Below are 8350 nucleotides of genomic sequence, written 5' to 3' on the forward strand. Positions count from 1 at the left end.
GGTGAATGCATGTGCCCTATAGCAAAAACTTCTCCCCCCCCCCAAAAAAAAAAGATATGTAGGAGTGAAAGAATTGGCCCTCTGAGGTTTGCTGGAAATCATTGTTGAAAGGTAGATTGATGAGAGTAAGGACACACACGTTTTTAATGTATATGTGTGAACTCAGAAGATTTCAGATTGATGACTCTCAATTTAAACACACACACTCAATAAGTGTAGGTATGTGTGTACCCCAAATCCCGACAGGATGAAGAAATGGAGGAGAAAGAATTGTGGTGTGACAATGCCCCACTGGGAGTGCTTTCCCCCTCACACCCCCTCCCCACCCCTCTCTCTGGCAATCATACACACCCTCTGGTAATTACAAAAACAAACAAATAAAAGACAGATCTATTGCCTAAAGACATAAAGGAAACTATCTGATTTTATGCTCAGGTTTGAATGTGATTAGACAAAAAGGGCATGAGCTAACAGACTGAGTGGAAAAAGCTAGCAAGGTCTGTCTGTCTAAGATTCTTCTTGGCCTTTCTGTGCAATGCCTCTTCCTTCCGGGGATGCAGCAGGACCTCTCCGGAATAAAGGTTTTGTGATGTAATATCAGACAAGGTTGTTCAAATTTCTTTCTTTCTTTTTTTTTTTTAATTGCAAGACAGCACATACATTAGCCAGAGGGAGAGGGAGAAAGCTTTCTTTAATGGGCATGGCCACATCTCAATCCCTTCTCCTCCATTTCTTCATCTCACCAGGATTTTGAGCACACATGCCCTGGCATGTTTTGTATGACCAATTCTTACACAGAAAGGCAGAGGGCTATGTGTTGGCCAGAGAAAGACAGGGAAAGAAGGAGAGAGAGAAAGCACCTGCCATGAGGCATAGTCACACTGCAGTCTCTTCTCCATTTCTCCATTTGGCTGGAATTTAGGGCGTGTACACACACTTGCCCTGTGTGTTTTTCAAGCCTCTGGGTTTGGGATTTGAACCACACGGTCAGCCATGCAGGATCCTGCTCCCTTAACCACTAGGTTACAGAATTGGATCCAAGGGAAAAAACTACTTTTTTCTTTTTTTTGGCCAGAGGTACGTGCACTTGCTGGAGAGAGAGAAAGTGAGAAAGTACCCCCCCACCAAGGGAGTTGTTTTTTTTTTAAATGTGTACAAATTACTACAATAAAAGACAGCTGTATTAAATGCTTTAGTAAATATACAGACACAATGTCAGGGACTAATAATGAAAGCCATTATTTCTGAAACAAGAAAGGAGTAGCATTTGTGTTAAATAGAAAGTCAGAGAGGAAAATTTGGGAGGAAAAATATTAAGACATAGAAAAACAGAATGAGCAAAGTGAGACTGGCGAAAGCTAGACAGATTTTTTTTTTTTTTTTGCAGAGATTTTCGCTATAGGGCGCGTGCGCTCGCCAGACAGACAGAGAGAGACATAGAGACAGAAAGTGAGAAATCACCCCCCAGGGGGGATGGCCACGCTGCAATCCCTTCTCCTCCATTCTCCTCTCAGGATCTTGGGCACGCACGCACATGCGCCCAGCGTGAGTTTTAAGCCACTGGGTCCAGGACATGAACCACGGTCCACTACGTGGGAGTCCAGCAACATAGCCATTATGCTAACTGCTGGTTCCCAAAGCTAGACAGATTTTTAAAACAGCTGGAAGAGTTCATGAGAGGAAGAAGGGATGAGGTTAAACTTCAGTGTGGAAAGACCTTAAAGATAGCTTAAGCAACTATACTTGATGCTTTGGCAACAGAAAACTCCTCCCAAAAAAGAACAAAAAGAGGGCAAAAGAATGCTGGGATTAGAGTAGTAACCTTTAGGAAGTCGAATTTGCCAGCAATATGAAACATAAAATTGGAGGCTGAGGGAACTAGTTACTAACAGACAAGGACAAAGTTAATAGCGGCGTAAACAAAAGCGGTGGCAAGGGAAAGAAGGGGCAAAGGCAAATGTACTCAGAAAACGTATAAGAAAAATAATGTAAAACCAGTTTAAAAAATTCCAGACACAAAGACAATGTCAAATAGCAACCAAATCCAAAAGGAGTATTACAGGGGCAGGGAGGCCTACTGCAATAGAATGAAGGGGACAAGTGCAACAGAGAGAATCCTCTGACCGTAAGACCTGCAACCTCCCAACTGTTAGGCAAGAGTGGATTTTTCTTTTAGAGACAAAAGTAAATAAAGCTAGAAAGAACCAGCTGTGGGGAAGTGGTGTGAGGTGGAACTAGATGGGGTGCAAGTACAATACTAGACCCACATGGAGGAGGTCCTAGGGAACCCCCAGAACTCTCTCAGCACACTGGGCACACATGTGACCTGGTCCTGTCTAGCTGAGATTAGGGGGTTGATCACAACCTGTCCTATGTCTCTCTCTCTCGTGTCTATTTCTCTCTTTCTCTCATGAAAGAAAGACAAAAGGATGCCAGGTGTGGTGGGGTGCTAATCATAGCTACTCAGGAGGTTGAGGCAGGAAGATCACATCCTAGACAACCTAGTAAGACCCTGTCTCAAAAAAAAAAAAAAAAAAAAAAAAAGATGGATGAAAGCTGGAAAGCTGGTAGTGTGGTGGTAAAAGCCATTGGGTCCCACATGGCCGATTACACTGTTTAAGTCCCAGACCTGGCAACTTGAGAAGCACACTGGGTGCGTGTGCATGCATGACCAAAATCCTGAGAGGAGAAAGGAGGAAAAGGGATTGCGGAGTGGCCATCCCCTTGCGGGGAGAGAGGGTGCCTTTTCCCTTTCTCTCTCTGACTCTCTAGGGAGTACATACACCCTATACCAAAAATTGGAGGTGGCTGGGTGGGAGGGACATAGCGTGATGGAATAGCTGATCAAATAACAGTTAACCCTGAGGCCAGCCATTCTCAGGGCATGCCCTTAAGGAGGGGCTCTGTGCTGACTCAGGCTAAAGGAGGTGGGGGGAATCACGAGGTCTTAGAGGAAGGAAAAAAACTCAGCCAAAGTTTGGTTAATATTTGTTTTGTTTCTATTGATCAGCAGAGATGAAACAGGACAGCTCTTCATGTATGAGGCGAGTAATGGAAACTTGGAGATGCTATACCTGGCATAGTCGTAGATACAGAAGGCTGGCATCTCAGAGTCTTATCTAAGTCTTGTGGGGAAGGTTGGTTCCTTTCCATTTTCTGCAATTCAGAAAAGGAAAGGGATTTCCTACCCTTCAGGTTAGGTTCAGCGTTGTTAAATAATACAGAGAGGAATTAATTACTTTATACTTAGATTCCCATTGACGAGTGAAAATATTAGTAATCTTTGGATGTGGAGGAAAAAGTATTTGTGTTCCATTTGGACACTAGACTTAGTCATCAGTCTGCTACACCCTCATTCAGTGACTGGACAAAGACTAGCAATTTAAAATTTATCTGTAGCATAGTCCTCCCATTGTCTTCCAAGCTGTTCTTATTTCAGCTTAATGCCCTGGGCTAGTTACTAAGAGCATGAGTAGCTGCCATATGTTAAAAAGATCCTAGTCAAGGGAACCAGCAGTTAGCGTAATGGCTATGTCGCTGGACTCCCACATAGTCGACCGCGGTCCGTGTCCCGGACCCGGTGGCTTAAAACTCACGCGGGGCGCGTGTGTGTGCGTGCCCAGGATCCCGAGAGGAGAATGGAGGAGAAGGGCTTTCTTGTCTCTATGTCTCTCTCTGTCTGGCGAGCGCACGCGCCCTACAGTGAAAATCTCTCCAAAAAAAAAAAAAAAAAGATCCTAGTCAATGCAAATAGTCAATAAGTTTCAAACCAATAGTGTGAAAACTGAAGTTTTAATATTATTCGTTCAGGATAAACAAGGTAACAGCAACTTTAGATTTTCTCTATTTGAGTCTAGAAAAGGCTGATGTTCTCATGTGGTGACAGAGTAGTAAAGCAATGCTCAACGAGGATGGCCCACACGGGAAGGTTCTTGGCTTGCATCTAGAGGCCTCCCAGGACATACGAGACATCCACATATAATACCCATGATCTGGGGCTGATGGTGGATTGTAGCATGAAAGACCCTGTTAGGGATACCTATATGTATTTGTCTATATTTCTCTGGTTTGCTCGTGGAAGAAATTAATATTAATAAATACACTTTAAAAAAAAAAAAAAGCAAAAAGCTGATATTTTAACCAAGTCAAGAGACAAAGACCAGAGTCACAAGTTCATGTACATATCTAAAAGTCAGATATTATTTCAATAATTGGATTTTATTGTTTTTTTCTTCTTCTTTCTCATTGGTAACAGGATTATTTAGTTTCATGTATAAATTATGAGTGCCATGCCATTTCCACTTTCTAGACAGACTGACCAGAACAATTGTTTGACTTTTCTTTTTCTTTCTTTTTTTTTTTTTTAAGAGTTTTTTGCTATAGGGTGCGTGCGCTTGCCAGAAAGACAGAGACAGAAAGCAAGAAAACATCCCCCGGGGGTATGGCCACACCGCAATCCCTTCTCCTCCATTCTCCTCTCAGGATCTTGGGCATGCACGCACATGCGCCCGGTGTGAGTTTAAGCCACCAGGTCCAGGACTTGAACTGTGGTTAGCCACGTGGGAATCCAGCACCTTTATTCACCATGCCACCTGCTGGCCGCAGCAAAGACTTCTTAAATAAGACCTCCTGGGACCAGTAGGTGGCGTGGTGGTTAAGGCGCTGGACACTCCCACATGGCTGACCAGAGTTCGAGTCCTGAATCTAATGGCTTGCTTTCTCACTTCCTCTTTCTCACTCTCACCCTCTGTCTCTCTCTCTGGTCAAATTAAAAAATAAATGAATGAGGGAACCAGCAGTTAGTATACGTAGTCGACCGCGGTTCACGTCCCGGACCCAGTGGCTTAAAACTCACGCCAGGCGCGTGTGCGTGCGTGCCCAAGATCCTGAGAGGAGAATGGAGGAGAAGGGATTGTGGTGTGGCCATCCCCCCTGGGGGGTGATTTCTCGCTTTCTGTCTCTCTGTCTACAAACAAACAAAAACAATAAAAAAAGACCTCCAAAGCACAGGCAATAATCCCAAAAATAGACAAGTGGAATTAAATCAGATTAAGAAATTTCTGCACAGGGCCGGCAAGTGGCATGGTGGTTAAGGGCACTGGGCTCTCACATGTCTGACATCGGTTCAAGTCCTAGACCTGACAGTTTGCTTTCTCATTTCTCCTTTCTTTCTCTTTCTGGTCAAATTAAAAATAAATAAATAAATAAAGTTAAATAATTCTAAAGAATTGGGGGGGGGGAATCTGCACAGCAAAAGACACAGTAATTAGTATGAATTGACAACCCTCAGAAAGGGAGAATATTTTTGTAAACTATGACTCAAATAAGGGACTGATAACCAGAATACACAGGGAACTCAAGAGGCTTACACTCCCCCAAAAAATGAACAACCCAATTTAAAGATGGGAAAATGAACTGAAACAATTCTAAGGAAGACATATGAACAGTTTAAAAAACCTATGAAAAAATGTTCAACATCCCTCATGGTAAGGGAGATGCAAATCAAAACCACAATGAGATACCAGCTAACCCTGGTCAGAATGGCTAAGATTAAAAAAACAAAAAATGATAAGTGCTGGTGAAGCTGTGGTGAAAAGGAAACTCTCCTTTACTGTTGGTGGAAATGTAAATTAGTCTAGCCACTGTGGGGAACAATATGGAGGTTCCTCAAAGACCTACAAATAGAACTACCATATGATCCAACAATTCTACTCCCGGGATCTAGCAGAAGGATAGGAGCACACTCAGTTGTAACCATGCTTGCTCATGTATGTTTATTGCAGTATAATTCACAATTGCTAAGACATGGAACCAACCCAAATGTCCACAAACAGATGAATGGATTGGAAAAGTGTGGCACATATACACTATGTAATACTACTCAGTCATAAAAAAACAAGAAGACCCTGACATTTGATAGAATGTGGACAAATATGGAAGATTTACTGCTGAGGCAGGCTATGAAATAGAGACTCTATGTCTCCACTTAATATATATCGACTGTTCACACTCTGGCGGAAAGATTATAGTCTATAGAATCATGGAAAATGGTTATGGAGACTGGAGACAGTATGGGAAAAGGGAGAAAGTGTGAGGAAGGAATCAAGGAAAAATACAGAGGCAAAACATTTATGGGACACAGAATGGATGATTATTTGTTGATGATAATGTGTACAATATCTTTTTTTAATATTCCACCTTTTAAATTAAATTTTATTTATTATCATTATCTTTTTTATTTTACATTGAATTACATATATCTTTACAGTGTATTACATTCCTTTTTTCCAGCAGAAATACCATGCATATTAGTCAAGACAAAGGCATTACTATCCACATCATCATCATCAAGTAGCTTTTCATCATTTTTTTCCTGATTATTATCATGATTTTTAAACATTTAATCACTACATATCATTTGGCTTGTAAAAAGAATTTACCCATCATGAAATACTTCTCAGACCAGTCCAGTTGAGAATACTATACATGTTATCATCAACAGGTAATAAACCATTTCTGTGTCCTACTAATGTCATGCCTCTCTATTTGTTCTCTTGCTATCCTTCTCTATACTCTTCCCTTCTCCAGCCTTGTTCTACACTGTCTTCAGCATCTTTAATTATTACCACTGCTTTTAATGTCTTCAATGTGTATAATATCTTCGACTTAACTGGTGTGAAGTGTATTTGTGTTGGGTAAATTCACTGTACAAGCTGTAGTGATGTATAGTGAATGAATATATACAATTTTTTTAAATGTAAAAATTTTTAAAAATACTGTGATTGAGATACATTTTCATTGGCCATTTAAAATTTTTTTAGTCCATAAGAAATATTTGGAATGATAAATTGTTACTATACTATATAATGTGATGTTTGGGCAACACCTATCATACAGTGGTTAAGAGCTGTGTGCAGGGAGCTGGATCCCACAAGGTTAACCTGAATTTGAATCTCTTCCCCTAGGGTTTGCGCCAGGTGAGTGTGCATTCCCAGAATCTTTATGAGATAGAAAAATGAAGAGGAGAGATTGTGATTATGGAGTGACCATGCTCCATCGAGGGATGCTTTCTCTCTCTCTCTCTCTCTGTTTGCATCTTCTCTTCCACTGGCAAGCACAGGGGCCCACTGACAAATTAAAAACAAACAAACAAAATTTTAAAAAATAGCAGGCTAGGTAACACAACTGAGGAAGGGCAATGAGAGAGGCCTACTGAGAGAAATCTCCATAAAGATGCAGGAAGAGGAGAAAGAAAGGGAAAATAATTACGTTTCTGAGATTTCATCCCTGAATCAGGAAATGATTAAAGTAGATCCTGACACTAAGGAAATGAAACTTTTGGACTTTGGCAGTCTCTCCAACCTGCAGGCCTCTCAGGATAAGTTTCAAAACACCACATGGAATCATTTGAATCTTTCTGCTATGCTGTAATATTTTCAATAAACTTGGGATGACAACAACAAAATTAAAAAGGTTTAATTAATTTACATAGATTTACAGTCATATTCTACTAAGTCAACAAAACAAAGGAAACAGTTTCAAAATTCGTAAGAAACCGAATCTTTGAAGATATGGGATGAAGGAAGGTATATGAATGGCAGCCAGAGAACTTAGCTTTTTATTCAGTCAGCTTAGGCTATTGCTGATCTGAGGTCTGGGTTACATAGCTTATTTGATCATTTCAGTTATTCTTACCAGCACAAGGTCATTGTGAAGAACAGAATAAGTTCATGTATTTTTAAAATGTGTTACACAAGAACTGGTTTGTGTTGATGATTTTCTTTCTTTCTCCTTTCTTCCTCTGTTTCACTTACAAGAATCTCAAGTTGCGTGGTAGAAAATTCAGTCACGCAAAAGATCTATTATTATTTAATGCCCTTCTACATGTAGTATTGGGAAGGAATCCTCCCTCTTCTATGGGATCTCTGTCTGGGTCTAATGATTAAACTGCCATAATAGAAACTAGGAGGAGAGAAGAACACAGGTTTTTGTTATTCTTTACATGCACAGGATGTAGACCTAAAGAAATGGCTACAGCTCTAGGCAAATAAATGATAAAATTGGGGACCCATGGGTTGGTGGTTGGGGCAGCTGGATAGATCCCACATGGTCAACCAGTTGGTTCAAGTCCCGGACCTGGAAGCTTGCAAAACATGGATGTGTGTCCCAAATCCCAAAGGAGGGAGAAACAGAAAAGAAGGGATTGTGGAATGACCGTTCCCCGTGAGGCAGGGTACTTTCTTGCCTTTCCCTTTTCTCTCTCTCTCTTGCAAGCATAGACACCCTATGGCAAATTTTTTTTTTTTTTTTTTTTAGAAAAGTCTTTTCGACAAGGACAATCTCCACATAG

The sequence above is a fragment of the Tupaia chinensis genome, unplaced genomic scaffold, assembly GCF_000334495.1.
Source record: "Tupaia chinensis unplaced genomic scaffold, TupChi_1.0 Scaffold000075_1, whole genome shotgun sequence".
NCBI classification, from domain to species: Eukaryota; Metazoa; Chordata; class Mammalia; order Scandentia; family Tupaiidae; genus Tupaia; species Tupaia belangeri.